General features: G+C 44.6%; 1 protein-coding gene across 1 annotated transcript in view; it reads right to left on the bottom strand.

The window, feature by feature from the left end:
* tnfaip8l1 (tumor necrosis factor, alpha-induced protein 8-like 1) overlaps positions 1-18,770 on the bottom strand; it is a 52,360-nt gene extending 33,590 nt beyond the window's left edge. The window contains exon 1 of the mRNA XM_086004875.1: positions 18,380-18,770. The gene's annotated coding sequence lies outside the window, so the exon portion shown is untranslated. The remainder of the gene's footprint in view (positions 1-18,379) is intronic.
* Between the last annotated feature and the right edge of the window lie 1,397 nt (positions 18,771-20,167).

Below are 20,167 nucleotides of genomic sequence, written 5' to 3' on the forward strand. Positions count from 1 at the left end.
CTTATCTAGATAACGTCACCATCTGCGGCCTCGACCGGCAGGACCACGATGTTAATCTGGAGAAATTCCTCCGTACGGCCGAACGGCTGAACCTCACTTACAATAAGGAGAAATGTGTGTTTAACACCTCGCGTCTTGCCATCCTCGGCTGTGTAGTAGAGAACGGAGTCATCGGCCCCGACCCCGAAAGAATGCGCCCCCTCATGGAGCTTCCCCTCCCCCACTGTCCAAAGGCACTGAAGAGAACCCTGGGGCTCTTCGCTTACTATGCCCAATGGATACTGAATTATGCGGACAAAGCCAGACCCCTCATGAAGTCCACCTCCTTCCCCCTGACGGCAGAAGCGTGCGCAGCCTTCTCCCTCATAAAGGGAGACATTGCTAAGGCCACAATGCACGCGGTAGATGAGTCTATCCCTTTCCAAGTGGAGAGCAATGCATCCGACTTCGCCCTAGCTGCAACCCTTAACCAGGCAGGGAGACCTGTGGCCTTCTTCTCAAGGACCCTCCAGGGCCCTGAGATCCGACACTCTTCGGTCGAGAAGGAGGCCCAGGCGATCGTGGAGGCAGTACGACACTGGAGGCATTACCTGGCAGGCAAACGATTTACCCTCCTCACCGACCAGCGTTCGGTCGCTTTTATGTTTAATAACAAGCTGAGGGGCAAAATCAAGAACAACAAGATCTTGAGGTGGAGAATCGAGCTCTCCACCTATGATTATGATATCTTGTACCGGCCTGGTAAACTGAACGAACCCCCAGATGCTCTATCACGAAGTATATGCGCCAACGCGCAAATTGATAGACTGCAGACCCTCCACAACGACCTCTGCCACCCCGGGGTCACCAGACTTTACCACTTCATTAAGGCCCGCAACCTGCCGTACTCCATCGAGGAGGTCAGGACCATGACCAGGAACTGCCAAACCTGTGCCGAATGCAAACCGCATTTCTTTAGGCCGGACAGAGCAAGCCTGATCAAGGCCACCCGCCCCTTCGAGCGCTTGAGCATCGATTTTAAGGGGCCCCTCCCGTCCTCTGACCGTAATGTGTACTTCCTCAACATTGTTGATGAGTACTCCCGTTTCCCCTTTGCCTTCCCCTGCCCAGACATGACCAGTACCACGGTCATCAAATGCCTGAATGGCCTCTTCACCTTGTTCGGGTTCCCGAACTATATACATAGCGACCAGGGCTCATCCTTCATGAGCGAGGAACTTCGCCAGTTCCTACTAGCGAGAGGCATTGCTGCAAGCAGGACCACCAGCTACAACCCCCGAGGGAACGGCCAGGTGGAAAGAGAGAACGCGACTGTCTGGAAGGCCGTTCTCTTAGCCTTAAAGTCTAAGGGCCTGCCAACCTCTCGCTGGCAGGAAGTCCTCCCAGCAGCGCTGCATTCCATCCGGTCACTGCTTTGCACGGCCATTAACGCCACCCCCCATGAACGAATGTTTGTTTCCCCCAGGAAGTCGACTACGGGAACCTCGCTACCAACATGGCTGACTTCTCCGGGGCCCGTCTTGCTGCGAAAGCACGTGAGGGCCCATAAAACGGACCCCCTGGTCGAGAGGGTGGACCTCCTGCACGCCAACCCCCAGTACGCCTATGTGGCATACCCAGACGGGCGGGAGGACACAGTCTCCTTACGAGACCTTGCACCCTCGGGCACCCCTGAGACACCACCGTTACCCCCCACCACCCCCCCAAATCCAGCCCAGGTAGACAGCATGCCGGAACCCCACGAGCCTTCGCCGACCACACAGACACCAGCATTAACATCGGATACTGCATCACCGCCACCGCGCCGATCAGAAAGACTTACGAGGCCTCCGGACAGACTGACATACCCGAACTGGTAGTACACTTCACCCCGCCGGACTCAAATCTAAACAAGGGGTGAATGTGGTAAACCACTTTTATCGTTCACCATCGTTACACTATGGTTATCACTGTTTATATCGTTACACTATGGTTATCGCTGTTTACACTGTTGTATCACTACACAAGGTTACCTCTTGTCACGCTGTTATACCTGGGCTGACCACAGCTGACTCCCGCCCATGGCTCCGCCTGCTTGCCCAGGTATAAAGGTGGTCGACTGGCTGGTATTCCTCCTTGTTGGACCCGATCACCCACGAGGGCGGGCTCTGTCATTTAGCCAATAAAAACCTATAGTTACTATCTTAACTCGCCGCTTTTCATTGGATGAATTGATAGGTATATCAGTGTCATCTGTCAAAAATTCAAGACCTCATCAAACCTCTTTCTTTTGCAGAAATTAGATCGTTGTTGCATTGAAGAATGCAACGGCCATCTGTCATCTCTGCCGTGGAGGTGCGAGACTCTCCGAATACTCAGCGATTGAAACCTGCAGGAAGAAACAAAGGTAAGTACACTTTTTCTAACACTTTCCGCTTACCTCAGATACTCACCTCTCCACACTTGCACCCATCACTCACCTCCACAGCGCACTTTTGGACCCCTCCAACCCACTACTTGATTTGGTGACCCTGGTGGGGTTCGGAGCCTTCGGGAAACCCACACTTTTGTGGGTAAAATGGAGATAATCCTCTTATCTGCCTGTTAACTACCTGTTAACAGGCAGATAAGTGGCTGTAATCCCCTTCCTGCCTCCAAGGAGGGGGGACCCGGCACGGGATGGCTACCCGCCTCCTGGCAAGATGGCATGGAGGCGGGTTGGGGGTGAGTTGGGCAACCGCCCCCAAATTCTGCCATTTTCCCAGCAGTCCTGTCTCCCCAGGGCTGGCAAGATCACGCCCAAGAGTCAAATATTGAAGTGGACAACAATAGTGTCAATTCATTGTTCATTTTCTTTGGTTTTAATGCCAGCTACAAAGTTAAATAACTACAAGTAGTTATAACTGGAATATCTTTATGTCCTAACAGAATAGTGAAAATTGCAGTCAGTGTCATCGTTGAGTTATTTAGTACCAATACACTATTGAGAAAATGGCACTAAGCCCAAGACACATTCATGTTGTGTGACATACTTTGATATTGCAAGAAATTCATGCTGTTCCCACTGTGTTTCCCAAGCACAGGCCTTGCACAGCCAGCTACAAACCAAAATGTAAAGTCACCGGGACTCGATGCCAGGAAGCTGTTTTTTTCATTGTTTTGGCACACCACCAGAAACCTCCTGTAAATAAATACTGACACACTCTGTCCTAACTTCCCAAAGACTGTGTTAGCTACCAAAAGGAAAACACACAGAGTTTGGTCAACATTTAAAGGAATCTGATGACATTGCAAGCCCCATGGGATCCCTTCACGGACCCTGTGGAATCCTAGTTGAAAACGCGTTAAGTTTGATTATGGTGAGCATCCCAATCCAAACAGGCTCCATCACACTTGAGTGCAATGCACATTCGAATGATGAAATATGGCCTTTGTGGAGTATGGGCTATTGTTTCTCTACTGCTCTTTCATCGACTTAAAATCAAGCTTGGTATTTATGGATAACCTCTTAATTAATGAATTATTGATGCAACAATACAATGGTTTTGCCTTAAGTCATTAAAAAAAACTCAGCTCCAATAGTTCCAGTGCAACAAAAGTATCAATAAGGAATGTGTTGGGCTTTCAAAGTTACAATAGGGACTACATGTCAAACAAGAAACATGAACATAGCGATGCAGTCATGGAAACTTAGGGATGCATAGTATTGTAACAATGTATTGTAAAAAGTATAGCACAGCGTGATCTCTTTAAAATGCATCAAAACTGGTGAAGCCAAACTAAAGAGCGGTGATATTAAAATGCATCAAAACTTGTGGAGCCAAACTAGAGAGAGGTAATATTAATAATAAATGATACTACTTGGTTACAGCCCATCTATTATTAAATGATATACTTTAGTTTCCTCATTTAAATTCTGAGCTCAGATCCAAGATGTTGTGGTGTATTTGATCTCATTAAAAGGTGTGAAATTTTTGGCTCCCTCAATAATTTGTTTATGTGTAACTCCTCCCTTCCTTCCATGAGGGTAGCACTAAGCCATACAGACCAGACGTTCTCAGGTTTGATTCCGGGTTGGTTGTGGTTCCAGCCAGGGGCAGCAGGAGGGGAGCTATAATCAGTCTAGCTGGGGAGGGGAAAAAACAAATCAGCTAGTAGCCCTGCTCTCAGTCTCTAGCCAGTGCGGCCTGCTGGAAAGTGCAGGTTGGGACTGTGCGTGGCTCTGATGTTCCCCAGCAGTCAATTAGGTCACTGAAACTCATTATCTAGGGTCACACTGGACGAATGGCCACTTGGACAGGGTACCAAAGGGCTCTCAGTGTCTGTGGCTCCATGTGTCCCAACACTTTTATGAAAGGGGAGGAGAGAAAAAAACCCAAAATGGTCAATCAATTCTCAAAGTCAATCAGGAGGAATAGCTTCTAGCTGATGACTAACAGGACACATTAAAATCTTCCCTAAATATTTTGCTTCATTGGAAACAATCCAAGATGTCAAGTATAGAAGAGCAGTAGACAGCCCAAAACATATTTTGCACAAAGGCAGAAGTTAGCTTCCTCCCAGAAGAAGTCTTAAATATCTCAAATTGTTTGGCATGGCCTACAAAGACTAAAACCAGCAATGCAGAAACAGACTTGGGAGGAAATCAAAGCACCTTCCAGCATGACTGAGTGAGTAAAAGCATCTTTAGCAGGAGAGAACACGAACATTTTCTTTGCCAAAACATGCTTTCAAGTAGATAATCAGTCCTTAGCAAATAGACCAATAGGACAGTGGGTGTCAGTGTCTTGGAACAATGCCCTCTAACCTCTGGGCCTGGGGGGGGCGGGGCAGGGCAGGGTGGGGGTGTCAATCCAATGACTGTAACCACTCTCAACCCAATTCCTAGTAGCAGTGAGCCCCCACACAAAATTGCCACTCGTTCAGTTTTAACTTGGTGATCTCACTCAAGAGAGGCCATCAGGATAATTCTTCTGATGCCACAACTGGTAACGAACAGCCCAAAATGAAACTGAGCCATATAGGAAGATGTCTGTGCTGAGTTAGCTAATCTCAAGTCAGGACTGCGTTCGAAGCTACAATTGGTCTCAACACGCTGGAGAGTTGTAAGGAAATCAGACAAGGTTTCTACACCCGATTACTATTCAGTGAAGGCTGAGGGGTGACCTAATAGGGGTCTTTAAAATTATCAAAGGGTTTGATAGGGTAGATGCAGAAAAGATGTTTCCACTTGTCGGGGAGTCCAAAACTAAGGGTCATAAATATAAGATAGTCATTAATAAATCCAATAAGTAATTCAGGAGAAACTTCTTTACCCAGAGAGTAATTAGAATGAACTTGCTACCACATGGAGTATTTGAGGCAAATAGCATAGATGCATTTAAGGGGAAGCTAGATAAGTACATGAGGGAAAAAGGAATAGAAGGATAGGGTTAGATGAAGTAGGGTGGGATGAAACTCATGTGGAGCATAAACACCAGCATAGACCTGTTGGGCTGAATGGTTTGTTTTTGTGTTGTAAATTCTATGTAAGAATGGCCATTTAGGGGAGCTACTGGTGCCTAAAGAACTGTACCCCTTTATGAGTCATGACTTTCAGGAGAGGGCACCTCACACTGTTTCATCTGAATTCCTCAACTGTCTGCAGTTCCCGGCCATGAATTAGTATACAAAATATTGCAATTGCCTTCAAACAGTAGAGCATAGAGCAATTGGAATCCCTCAAAGCCCAAGAATTACAAAGCCTCTTCCTTCTTGGACCAGGCCAGCATGCCTTGAACAGTCAAAACACAATTTGCCACAAGGGATTAAATTTGATACAGCACAAGGCAACAGGGAAAAGCTCAGGTTAAACCATAGTTCAGCCCAAATTGGGAACAATAAACAAAGAAAAAAGACTGATAACGCGCTGTTGATTTGTATTGGTTTGTCCACCCACAGTGGAGCAATTACTAGGGCCACAACAAGGTCCTGCAAAGCTGATTGCAGTTTAATGCTGATCCAGCTGGCATACTACAACAGACCTATATGAAATCTCAACATGCAAGTAAGCGTTCCTGGAATTTTTAGCATTTGGACTGAAGTGTACTCGGCCAAGTGAGTGGCTACCCAATGGCCTAGTAGGTACGTACACTGCCTATAAAGATCAAGTTCGATCCCTGGTCTGTGTTGAATTAGCTGTCCTCAGCTGGGTGAGCACACTCAGTGCTTGGGGGTTCAGAGGAGGGGGTTGAAATTTAGCCAGGGTTCCTGCTCCCGCTCACTATCCAATTGCCCCTGTTGCAAATGCATGTGTGTGGATGTCAGGGGAGGACAGGGTTAGGCTCCCAGTGAGGCCTCCTCCTTACCAAATAGCGGTTGTTGAGGCAAGGAATCAGAGAAGCCAGCATTCATCCATCTATCTCTCAGCTTCAGTCAGTGCCTGGAGGAGGAGGAGGAGGAGGAGGGGAGGGTAGTTGGAAACAAAAGTAATACAAACCTTCCAGCTTGCATTTACATTGTTAGAGTGCTCCAGAAGATCAATGTTTATCTACAGGCACTTAACCTGAAGAATTCCCTTTTGGATTCTGGTTCACAAGATTTACAACGGTTAATAATTCTCTGCAAATATCAACAGGTCCAATTAGTAAGTTTCAGGATGAACGCGAGACCAGCCACCTAAACCTTAGACCAAAACCTGAGCAGATTATTCAGACCAGAGCCAGTGGATATGCCCCGGCGACAGCAATCCCAACATTTTTTCCACAGTAATCACGGCAAAATCTTGACACGCTACCAGAAAATAAGAATGAAAATAAAAACCCAAATAAAGTCTTTTGGGATTTGCAATAAAAACAAATATGTTTCTATATATCATTAAAATTTTTGCATAAGGCACGCACGTCCTGTTCACATCCTTATTTCTTGTCACATGTTTGGTCACATTTTTCTGTCAACATTTGCTATTCAATTTTGCCACGTCAACTGTCACAATGTGGTTGCAGGCTTTGGCCACTCGGTGGTGGTGTGGGGAAAGTTTCTTAAGTTTCCCAACTCCATTGCCATCTTGTAAATATTTTAAAAAGTACATTTATCAACTGATGGCAACACCATGGACAATTTACTAGTGTTTTTATTAATTTTAGTTTCCATGAAATTATAAAATACATGGTGTCTACTAGCAAATGTCAACATTAGAGTCTGGAATCAGGCAGAGTGTCAAACTACATAGAAATTGCAACATGGAAGTAGGCCGTTTGTCCCAACCAGTCTGTGTTGGTGTTAGGGTTGCAAAGGGGTGGAAAGTTTCCGGTAAATTTCCAGAAATTTTCCATGGGAAGTTTAGCTTGGGAATTTTGCCCAAAAAAGCACATGCTAGCATAAAATTGTTGTTTTTTTTTATTTCTTTCATTTTTTTTTTTCCCCACAGGTCCTCTCTTAAAATTACTAACAGAGATGGAATCTTAATTATTAAGGAATTTCTTAATCAATATATGTTTATCTTCTTACTTGGCTTGTTTTAATAATTAAAAGTTTTGTGTGTGACTGTGAACAAATGTGTCCTGATTGGTTGGAAGAGTGGATGAGCAATTAGCTCCCTCTATTGGTGATGTAGCATCGTGCATGCACAGGTCATGCTTCCATCACATGGAGCATCAGGAAAAATGTACTCACCCTGTTGCAATCGTGCTGCTTGACCGCAGTTCGACACACAGAAGAATGCCCTTTATTTCTCTGCATAGAACAATGCCACATTTACCGTCGGATGTGTGGAAGCATTTTACCCCAGGCATTAAAGATGGAAAGACTGTGTACATGTGCAAATACTGTACAAAGCCATGTGTAAAGAATGCCACAAAGATGCAGCAGCATTTATCCAGAGTTCCTCTGCTTCCATTCAAGATGATGATGGTTCACATTCAGCATCAGGCTCCTTATCATCAGCAACTCTTGGCCCACTTGGAAGGTTCTTTGATACAATGGATAACCATAGCCAGAAGAATGCAGATGAGTGCCCTGCTCAAGCTGTATATGCGACAGGCTCACCCCTCATGCTCACAGCCAATGTGTACTGGAAGAGATTTTTCAATGTTATTCGCCCTGCATACTGTCCTCCCGCCAGACATGCTTTATCTACTTATTTGCTGGAGGCTGAGTATAACAGAGTCCAAGGAAAGCTCAAAGAAACGATAGAGATGGCAGACTGTGTTGCAGTTATCTCAGATGGGTGGTTAAATGTACGAGGGGAGGGCATCATAAACTACATCGTCTCCACTCCTCTCCCAGTGTTCTTCAAGAGCACAGACATGAAGGACGACACAGGCACATACATTGCTGATGAGCTGAAAGCAGTCATCAACGATCTTGGATCACAAAAGGTCTTTGCAGTAGTTACTGACAATGCTGCGAATATGAAGGCTGCTTGGGCTCAAGTGGAGGAGGCCTACTCTCATATTGCGTCTATTGGGGGCGCAGCCTATGGGCTCAACCTGCTCCTCAAGGACATCATGGGTTTGAGAACCATGGAAACACTGTACAAGAGAGCCAAGCAAGTTGTTAAGTATGTCAGGGGAAAACAGGTAGTTGCAGCAACCTACAACTCCAAGCAAACGACAAAGAACAAGAACACCACACTAAAGTTGCCCAGCAACACTAGATGGGGTGGCGTTGTCATAATGTACAACAGCCTTCTGGAGGGTAAGGAGTCGCTGCAAGAAATGGCAATATCCCAGTCTGGGGATATGGAAACCACCATCAAGAAAATACTGCTGGATGATGTGTTTTGGGAGAGAGTGGTTAGCAGTCTTAAACTACTCTCACCAGTAGCATCTGCAATTGCTCAGATTGAAGGAGATGACGCTGTCTTGTCAGATGTTCTCAGGCTTTTTGCTGATTTAAAAAGAACAAATCAGCATTGCCCTACCCACATCCCTGCTGCTCAAAGCATAGGAGAAGGCAATTGTTCAATTCATACAGACGCGTCAAGAATTTTGTGTCAAGCCGATTCATGCTGCAGCATACATGCTGGACCCAAAGCATGTTGGGAGACCAATACTTTCTGGAGAACAGATCAACAGCGTTTACAGTGTGATTTCTACCCTCTCACGCCACCTCAAACTGGACGTGGGCAAAGTTCTGGGAAGTCTGGCAAAGTTCTTTACCAAGCAAGGTCTTTGGAATGGGGACAGGATATGGGAATCATGCAAGCATATCAGTGCACATACCTGGTGGAAGGGACTTTGTGCATCTGAGACCCTGTCACCCATTGCATCGGTGATACTCCAAATCCCACTTTTATCAGCGGCCTCTGAACGAAACTGGTCACTTTTTGGGAATACGCATACAAAGGTGCACAACAGGCTGACTAACAAGAGAGTGGAGAAACTGGTGGCTATCCGGGCGAACCTACAACTTATTGAGCCAGATACAGAAGTGTCCACCACACAGCTAGACAGTAACACAGAGGAGGAAATGGACACGTCAGAGCCAGAGTCAGAGAATTAGGAGGAGCAGTGATGAGTAGAAGACTCAAAGGGACAAAATAAGGACAAATTACAGGCTAAATAAGCTGATGCTCATTTTATTTTATTTTAGATGGGTCTTTTTTGTGGGGGTTCAATAAAGTTCAAAATTATAACCTAAATAAAGTTTTGAAAGCCTGTTTTTATTTGTATGGAACAGTATGTCTATTTTGATGACAAAGATAACATAAGGGTCAGAGACAAAAACCATCAGTGTGCAAAAAAAACTCAATTCCCATAAATTCCCCAAAATTCCCATGGAAAGTTTCCTCTTTTAAAAATTCCCAGAATTTTGCAACCCTCGTTGGTGTTACTCATCCACACGAGCAGTAAACCTATGTGCCAGTCTTGTTAACATACCCCTTTGTTCCCTTTTCCTTCAACTACCTATCTAACCTATTCCTAAAATGATGACATGTTCTCTGCTTCAATCCAGTAGTGCATTCCACAGCCTCACAACCCTGTGTAAACAACATTCTCCTGTTCTCTGACCTAAATCTCTTGCATTTAATTTTAGATCTATGTCCCCTTGTTCTAGATCTCTCAATCACTGGAAACAATCTGTTTCTACATACTTTGTCCCAACCCTTCCATTATTTAGAGTCATAGAGTTATACAGCACAGAAAGAGGCCCTTCAGCCCATCGTGTCCACGCTGGCCATCAAGCCCTGACTATTCTAATCCCATTTTCCAGCACTTGGTCCATAGCCTTGTATGCTATGGCGTTTCAAGTGCTTATCTAAATGCTTCTTGAATGTTGTGAGGGTTCCTGCCTTGACCACTCTTTCAGGCAGCGAGTTCCAGATTCCAGGCACCCACTGGGTGAAAAAGTTTTTCCTCAAATCCCCTCTAAACTGCCTGCCCCTTGGTTATTGACCCCTCTACTAAGGGGAAAAGTTCCTTTCTATCACCCTATCTATGCCCCTCATCATTTTGTACACCTCAATCAGGTCCCCCCTCAGACTTCTCTTCTCTAAGGAAAACAACCCCAGCCTGTCCAGTCTCTCTTCATAGCTGAAGCGCTCCAGCCCAGGTAACATCCTGGTGAATCTCCTCTGCACCCTTCCAATGCAATCACATCCTTCCTATAGTGTGGCGACCAGAACTGCACACAGTATTCCAGCTGTGGCCTAACTAGCGTTTTGTACAGCTCCATCATAACATCCCTGCTCTTATACTCTATGCCTCGGCTAATGAAGGCAAGTATGCCATATGCCTTTTTAACCACCTTATCTACCTGTCCTGCTGCCTTCAGGGATCTATGTACATGCACACCAAGGTCCCTCTGATCCTCTGTCCTTCCTAGGGTCCTACCATTCATTGTGTATTCCCTTGCCTTGTTAGTCCTCCCAAAATGCATCACCTCACACTTTTCAGGGTTAAATTCCATTTGCCACTGTTCTGCGCATCTAACCAACCCATCTATATCATCCTGTAGCCTGAGGCTTCCCTCCTCGCTATTTACCACTCCACCAATTTTCGTGTCATCTGCGAACTTACTGATCATACCTCCTACATTCATATCTAAATCATTAATGTACACTACAAACAGCAAAGGACCCAGCACCGATCCCTGTGGTATACCACTGGACACAGGCTTCCAGTCACAAAAACAACCTTCGACCATCACCCTCTGCCCCCTGCCACTAAGCCAATGTTGGATCCAATGTGCCAAATTGCCCTGGATCTCATGGGCTCTTACCTTCTTAACCAATCTCCCATGTGGGACTTTGTCAAAAGCCTTACTGAAGTCCATGTAGACTACATCAACTGCACTACCCTCACCCACACACCTAGTCACCCCCTTGAAAAATTGAATCAAATTGGTTAGACATGATCTCCCCCTGACAAAGCTATGCTGACTATTCTTGATTAATCCTTGTCTCTCCAAGTGGAGACTAATTCTGTCCCACAGAATTTTTTCCAATAATTTCCCTACCACTGACATTAGGCTCACTGGCCTGTAATTCCCTGGTTTATCCCTACTACCTAGCTTGAATAATGGTGCTACGTTAGCTGTCCTCCAGTCCTCTGGCACCTCCCCTGTGTCCAGAGAGGTTCTGAAAATTTGTGTCAGAGCCCCTGCAATTTCCTCTCTTGCCTCATACAGCAGCCTGGGATACATCTGGGCCTGGGGATTTATCCACTTTTAAGCCTCTAAAACTGCTAGTACCTCCTCCCTCTCAATACTAATTTGTTCAAGTATATCACAATCCCCCTGCCTGATTTCTATGCCTACATTGTCCTTCTCAGTGAACACAGATGCAAAATATTCATTTAAAACCTCACCCACATCTTCCGGCTCTACACACAGATTGCCACTTTGGTCCCTAATGGGCCCTACTCTTTCCCTGGTTATCCTCTTGCCCTTAATATACTTATAAAATACCTTGGGATTTTCCTTTATTTTGCCCACCCGTGTTTTTTCATGCCCCCTCTTCGCTCTCCTAATTTCTTTTTTAAGTACCCCCCCTGCACTTTCTATACTCCTCTAGGGCTTCCACTGTTTTTAGTCCTTTGTATCTGCCAAAAGCCCTCCTTTTTTTCCTAATCCATTCTTGTGTATCCCTTGACATCCAGGGTTCCCTGGACTTGTTGGTCCCACCCTTGACCTTTACGGGAACATGTTGGCATTGTACTCTCTCTATTTCCTTTCTGAAAGACTCCCACTGCTCTGATGTGGATTTTTCTACAAGTAGCTGATCCCAGTCCACTTTGGCCAGATCCTTATCATATTAAAATCAGCCTTCCCCCAATTTAGAACCTTTATTTCCGGTCCATCTTTATCCTTTTCCATGACTACCTTAAATCTCACCGAATTATGGTCACTGTCACCAAAATGCTCTCCTACTGACACTTCTACCACTTGCCTGGCTACATTCCCTAGAATTAGGTCCAGTACTGCCCCCTCTCTTGTAGGACTTTCTACATGCTGGCTCAAAAAGCTCTCCTGGATGCACTTTAAGAATTCCGCACCCTCTAAGCCTTTCACACTCTGCCTATCCCAGTTAATATTGGGGAAGTTGAAATTCTCTACTATTATTTCTACACTTCTCTGAGATTTGCCTACATATCTGTTCCTCTATCTCCCCCTGACTGTTTGGGGGCATATAGTACACTCCCAGCAAAGTGCTTGCCCCCTTTTTGTTTTTAAGTTCTACCCATATGGCCTCATTAGAGGAACCTGCTAAGATATCATCCCTCCTTACAGCAGTAATTGACTCCTTGATTAATATTGCGACACCCCCCTCTCTCTCGCCAGAAGAGTCTATACCCCGGAACATAAAACTGCCAGTCCTGCCCCTCCCTCAAACATGTCTCTGCAATATCATACGCCTGTATGTTCATCAACGCCTTCAATTCATCTGCCTTACTCGCAAGACTCCTTGCATTAAAATAAATGCCATCCAGCCTTGCCATACTCCCTTGTGCTGTTACATATTTGCTCTGCCTTCCAGGCTGACTTGTTTTTTCTTCTATATTTGGCTGTGCATCACCCCGTACTATAGCTCCACTCCGTATCCCATTTTAAACATCTCTATCAAATCATCCCTCAATAATCCTATGTTCTACAAGATAACAGCATTTTATTACAATGCTACAGACGCTGGCGATATAACTTTGGCGACAGTATTGCCTTTGATGGCATGATGCACTTTCACATTACTAGATCGAAGAAGCCAATGGCAATTGAGCACTTGGAGATATCACCCTCGGTGTACCCTGTACCAGCAGCAGTGGAGACCCACTTTTCCATAAGTTACGTTAACTGAGTCTTTTTTGTGCACTAAATGCACAGGGCAGAATAATTACAATGCCAATAGCATCACCGCCGCTCAATGAAAATAAGATCATCTGTAATTTGGTCATTATGCAGAAAATGGACCTCTGCATTACCCCAAATGACACTGTCTGGAAAGTAGCACAGGCTAGTAAAATAAATGTTGGTGGAAGGTCAGTACATAGTGACCACATTTCAAAAAGTACTTCATTGGCTGTAAAGTGCTTTGGGATGTCCCGAGGTCGTGAAAGGCGCTATAGAAATGCAATTTCTATCTTTTAGTATACAGTCACTTTCTTGAACCAACATCGTGAAAGCATCATGACGACTCCCGAGGTATTTGTCTCTGATGTCTGATGTAAAGAACTGACTCTCTCAAGTACAAATGAGCACTACAGGCTTTCATGTCCTCAGGCAATGGGTGGCCAGCATAACCATTTTTACATTGCTGGCCCGCACAGACCTTCCCCCAATACCAGGGAAGGTTGGCAGCAAGCGTAAATGTGCCAATGACAACTGTTGAACAGTTGCTTAGACGCAGCCATTTCAGTGATGCTGCTGGGGTTGTGGCCTTTCCCTGTAGTTTAAATGGGAGTAAGACCAGAACACCAGGAGCAGGGACACATCGTGGAATCACAAGATAATTACAGATGAGGAAAGCCATTTGACCCAACTTAGTTTATTCATCCAGAAAGATCCCCTATTTTAGCATCAGGCTGGAGGGTCTGAATGGCCTACTCCTGTTCCCATGTTCTTGAATGATTCTTGGGTTTTCACCTCCTCTCCTCTATCTGAAACTCCATTCCATGTGTTGATCACACTTCATATGAAGAATTTGCTGATATCAGTCCAAAATTTACCTTTGTACTAGTAGCTTGAGGCTGTGTCCCCTTGTTCTACTCACAATTTATTTCAAAGTACTTTTCCAGATGAACCTTCAGCACCATTTACTATCTTATATACCTCTGTAAGATCACCTGAGACACCTCTTTTCCAGGTTGATCCATTCAAGTTTCTCAAGTCTTTCCTTATAACTTAGACCCTTGGCAGTAGGGATCAGGTTCGTGGCTCTTTGGTTTCGGCTTCATTCTTAGCTCTTTCACCAACATTCATGACGTACATGTGAATCAGTTCCACAATACAAACACAACACTAAAAGAACCCTATTTCAGTATTAAATTACACCATCCTTACCCTCACCTTTAAGCACTGCCAAAGCCTCGCCCCACCCTACCTCAGTTATTTGTTTCAGTCCCACGCCCCTGCTCATAACCCTTCACCTCTCCAACATTGATGTTTTCTTTGCCACCATCCTCTTCACTCCCCTGATGGCGGCAGCTCTTTCAGCCAACCTATCCCGGCTGCCTAGAGCTTCCTCCCAATAACTCTCTGCCTTCACTCTGCTGTCCCAACTTTCAAAAGCTTACTAAACACATTTTGCTGTAACTAAGTTTATGGCTCAGGCTCTTTAATCCACTCGACATTTCCTCCCTTTCCTATTTGGTGCCTATTTCCACTTATCTGATCAGTAAAGCATCTGGGACCTCTTTCCAAGGAGAAGAATGCTATATAAATGCAACTTCTTATTGTTAAACTAAAGCCCTTATATTAGAAATTGGTACTGAGGGGAAAGAGACCTCTGGAGTGCACTGGGGTTGTTGCGGGGAGGGGGGGATTGCTGTAAGTTACAAAAAAAGCTCCTTTTGCACTGTGTTTTTAGTTACAATTTTGGATGCGAGTCAAGTGATTGTATCAGAGTTAATAATGTAACCAGTTATTTCTGCAAAGAGCACTGCTAAGAACAGAAAGACCATTGAGTTCCGTACATTCACTGCCTCCGGCTCTCACTGTAACCTTAAATAGCAACTAGTCTCCATGCTAAACCTTAAAAGTAACAATGCATCTTGCCGGATAGTCAACCCAGATAGAAGTTATTTTATCAAAGAATCTTCCAGCTACAGTAAGCCATCATTTGAGATTAATTACTGGACACATCAGTTGGTGTGTGAAGGCATGTGGGTCCATGATTAGTGATATGATGAATGCGTTACAGTTTTACAGCAGATAAATGCCCAACACCTAACCAAATAAGGGAAATGCAAGAATAATAGTTTTACAGAAAGACCCTATTAATCATTTCAAAATGTAGTGAACAATTCCACTTTTGTCCAAATGGCCTGCTGGTTAAATAAACTTCCCAGGGTGATGCTGGGCACAAAGACCATGGCATTCCAGGTTTGATTCCCGGCTTGCGTTGGGTTTCTGATTGCAGCTGGGTCAGCAGTCGAGGGCTCAACAATTGGCCTCCGTGCCCCTGGCCTAAGGACTGGATAAATCAGCAAATGTTCCCGCTTCCAATCACTATCCAAGTGGACATATGGACATTGGGTGAAGCTGTGAAGTGATACCCCTACAGTCAAATAAGCTAGAGGGCATCCACTGAACAATAGCCCAGCAAAAGTCAGTGTCCATGGGGGCAGATTCTACAGGACACCTACGGAATTGTACCCTGGCAAGAGTCGTCTGTGGGGAGAGATCCTACAGGACATCCACTGAACTCTACCCCAGCAAAAGTCTTCAGGACTGGAGGGGAGAAAATTGGGGAAATTTCCAGATGCAAATCAATATAAATAGTTTCTTGCTGATGACTAACAGGACACATCAAAGTCTTCCCTAAATACTTTGCTTCATTGGAAACAATCCAAGATGTTGGGTACAGCAGAGGGAAGCAATTGAAAGCCAGTTTTCACAAAGGCAGAAGTTGGCTTCTTTCCCGAAGAAGCCTCAATAAAATCAGATTGTTTGGCATGGCCTACAAAGACCAGCAATGCAAAAATTAACCTGGGAGGAAATGAAGAAAAACAAAGCAGTGCCTAGTATGGCTCATTGGGTAAATGCATTCTCTGGTGTGTTGCTGAGCCGCACAAGTGAAGAAGAATCCCAGGTTTGATCCCCAGTTGATTTTTGCTGATCTTGGCCAGGGCTGCAACTGGACAATCACGGTTAGCTCTGTGCTAAAAGTGATTATTTTACCTAGCATGGAATTGGACAAAGAGGAAAAAACCAGCTCCTGCTCCCAATGGTTATCCTGCCCCAAAAGTGCACATTAATTGAAGACAAGGTGGTGTTCGGCTGGGATGCCCTTCTTGTGCCCACAATCAATATCCAGGCTCACACAGGAAGAATAATTGCTTAGGTTAGGTGGGCTGATGATGACACCTGTGGCCCTGCACATAAGTAGGAGGAGCAGGAGGAGGCCATACGGCCCCTCGGGCCTGCTCCGCCATTCAATAGGATCATGGCTGATCCGAACCTAGACTCACGTCCACTTCCCTGCCCGCTCCCTGTAACCCCTAATTCCCTTATCAGCTGGGAAACTGTATCTCAGTTTTAGATAAGAGAGGAAAACAAACTGAAGAACATGGATTTATTTTTCCAGATCGGGATGATGGGAAAGCCATTGGACTGTTTGGAGGTTCCTTACAACCTAAATTCTGGGAATGCTCAGTACTGAATCATTTGTGCCCCAGAGTGAGAATCACAAGGGAGTGGTTCAAAGAGCAAACAGTGACCGTCTCGTTCATTACGGACCAGACTTTCATCTAGCGAGTGTCAGACTCTCTCATCGAAAGGTAAATAGGAGGGGGAAACTGCATTTGCAGCAGGGCCTTATCTTCTGGGAGGTGACAAATTCAATGCAAAGTCCAATGCAAACACAGCTTGTGCCAAACTGACCTGAAAATTGGATTGAGCCATAGTGAAAACGCAGCCAGCTATCAAAAATGGTGCAATCAACTTTGTTAAAGAAATAAAGTTTCTTTGGCTGGCCAAACCACAATTTGTTCATAACACACTTAATAAATCTGTTAAAACAGCAAAGAGCAATAATGAATAAACTTTATCTTACATGGTATCCAAATAATAGAAATAGTTAGAGACTTTTTGGCTCAACAACCTTCTTGTATGATCTTAACACTACCTATCATCATATTCCTATCTTTATATGCTCTTCCTTCCCTTCTCCTTCTTGAAGTAATTTATACTATCAGTTTGAATGATCTTCCCATGTAATTCCCGACAGACTGGGAATCTAACCTGGATCTTTCCTCGTCTGTACGGTTGAAAATCATACCGGACGGTGTATTTACCCACTGGTCTGTTGAGGAGAGCAAATTTCAACCTAATATTGGCTCTGAAAGATTGAAAGATTCATAAATTTACTGAAGTCTCGCTTGGGCGTATTATTTTTTTTTAAAACACCCTTTCCATTAAGGAGATGAATGATGTAATGTATGTCGAGACGCCATTTAACACCCAGTAAGTGCAGTGATACCCAGTGAAACAAGAGTCGTTAGAAAATATGAGCCACCTGAATGGGAGGACGGGTCGCTTATAGTTTGTTACTCGTTACCATGGAGACCACTCCACGCGCTACCTCCGCCTCCGTGCTCTCCTGATTGGTGCAATTCAGCTCTTCGTCGCCTGTGATTGGCTCAGTTGCACGTCATGTTAACTTGAAACATTTCAATGCGATGAAATTGTCACTAAAATTAAAACTATCATTGGCAACATTCCTAGAAAACAGGTTCCACTCCGGGGCCGGTTTGTGCTAAAATTATAATAGAAAAATCATCATTCCCTCCAACTTGTTCTATTACTTTCAAGCCTCACTTAAGTTTAAAAAAAAATAGGTTAGTTTGTTCTTTCTCCAGTATAATTTCGTGGCGAAAAGTGTAATTCTTAAGGTGGAAAACACATCAGTAAAAATCCTCTGGGAATACAGAGTTTGAAAAATAATAGTGTCAGGCGGGGGATATCTGCTCATGGACTTTTTATAAAAGAGGTCGTTCTAAGTGGGCAGTGAAAGAATACCAAGACAAACCTCTCCACATAAACCCACACAGGTTTGGGATTATGTAAAACTTAAAGGATCCTAGACCGGGATACTTTCAATAACTAAAACTTTTTGACAAGTTTGAGGCAGCTATGCCCCTGTAATTGTATTTCTTCTAATTTAATCTTTATACCTTCTTTCATTCATTCATTTCACTTTTATAGTTTAGTCTCTTTGTTCATTATCTGTTTGTTCCGCTAAAATCACTCGGCGTTTTCTTTTTACCTGTTATCCTTAAACCGCGAATGGCCGCGAACTTTGATCCAGCTCCCAGCGAACTCCTCACAACTGTTTGTTTGTAAAAAAAAACCCAACTTTCCGCTTCCTCCTGCGCGGGTTTAAAAGGCAGTAAATTAGCAGCAGGCTCCGGGTTTTGGAGGGTGAATCATTCGCCAAATAAACAGCCGAGGGCCGGCGGTAGAATGAAACTGAACCCCCTTGTTAGCCGAGTTTGAAACTTGACTCCAAGGGAAAAGAGAAAAAAACAGTTTCAAACTTGCGAGGAACTGTCATGTAGACACGGCAGTGGGAGGAGAGCTGATTGACACTCAATGAGACCAATGCAGGTGCGAACTGTGGCCGCCAGGGAGCAATCAGCACCGGGCGGAGGCGGGCACCAAGAGGCCAAGTTTCAATTTTCCCCAGTTTATTTTTCTTTCTGGACGTTTCCTCTCTCCACCCCTTTCCCATCTCAAGGCCTTCATTCCCTTATGTATCCACGAAACTCAGACGGCTGGATAAGCATTTGGGCTTTGCCGGTGCTTACAGTTTCTGACTGAATGCTGCAAACGAAAAACTATTTACACATCCTGCTTTATAATGCCCTTTCCTCCTAATTTGATCAGATTTTTCCTGTTTCCCACATATTTTTCCACCAGATTTCAGTATATTTATTTACACAGAAGTGCAAACACACCAAGTAAAAGATGCAGGAACAATGAAACGCCCCATACAGTGGGATGCATATGTATGGTTGTATTAAAACGACTGTACATCTTTTTCTTGCACTTTGATAACCTCCTCAGTGTCCGGGGAACATTCAAACTGGTTGAAAATAGCCTCAAATGCAATTAAACTGGGGGAACAAAGAAATGGCAGACCAATTAAATACATACTTTGGTTCTGTCTTCACAAAGGAGGACACAAATAACCCCCCAGAGATGTCGGGGAACATAGGGTCTAATGAGAGGGAGGAACTGAAAGAAATCAGTATTTATAAGGAAATGGTGTTAGGGAAATTGATGGGCTTGAAGGTCGATAAATCCCCAGGGCCTGATAATCTACATTCTAGGGTACTTAAGGAAGTGGCCCTAGAAATAGTAGATGCATTGCTGGTCATCTTCCAAAATTCGATAGACTCTGGAATAGTTCCCATGGATTGGAGGGTAGCTAATGTTACCCCAGTATTCAAAAAAGGTGGTAGAGCGAAAACGAGGAATTATAGCCCGGTAAGCCTGACATCGGTAGTGGGGAAAATGCTAGAGTCCATTATAAAATATGTAATAGCAGAGCACTTGGAAAACAGTGACAGGATCGGACAAAGTCAACATGGATTTACAAAAGGTAAATCGTGCTTGACTAATCTACTGGAATTTTTTGAGGATTTAACTGGTAGAATAGATAAGGGAGAACCAGTGGATGTGGTGTATTTGGACTTTCAGAAGGCTTTCGATAAGGTCCCGCATAAGTGATTAGCGTGTAAAGTTAAGGCACATGGGATTTGGGGCAAGGTACTGACTTGGATAGAGAACTGGTTGGCAGACAGGAAGCAAAGAGTTGGAATAAACGGGTCTTTTTCCAAGTGGCAGGCAGTGACTAGTGGGGTACCGCAGGGATCGGTCCTAGGACCCCAGCTATTAACAAGATATATAAATGATCTAGTCGAAGGAACTAGATGTAATATCTCCAAGTTTGCAGATGACACAAAGCTGGGTGGGCGTGTGTGCTGTGAGGAGGATACCGAGAAACTCCAGTATGATTTGGACAGGTTGGGTGATTGGGCAGAAGCATGGC

Source organism: Somniosus microcephalus, chromosome 13 (assembly GCF_052327205.1).
Source record: "Somniosus microcephalus isolate GS21.2 chromosome 13, FLI_Smic_1.0, whole genome shotgun sequence".
In the NCBI taxonomy this organism is placed as follows: Eukaryota; Metazoa; Chordata; class Chondrichthyes; order Squaliformes; family Somniosidae; genus Somniosus; species Somniosus microcephalus.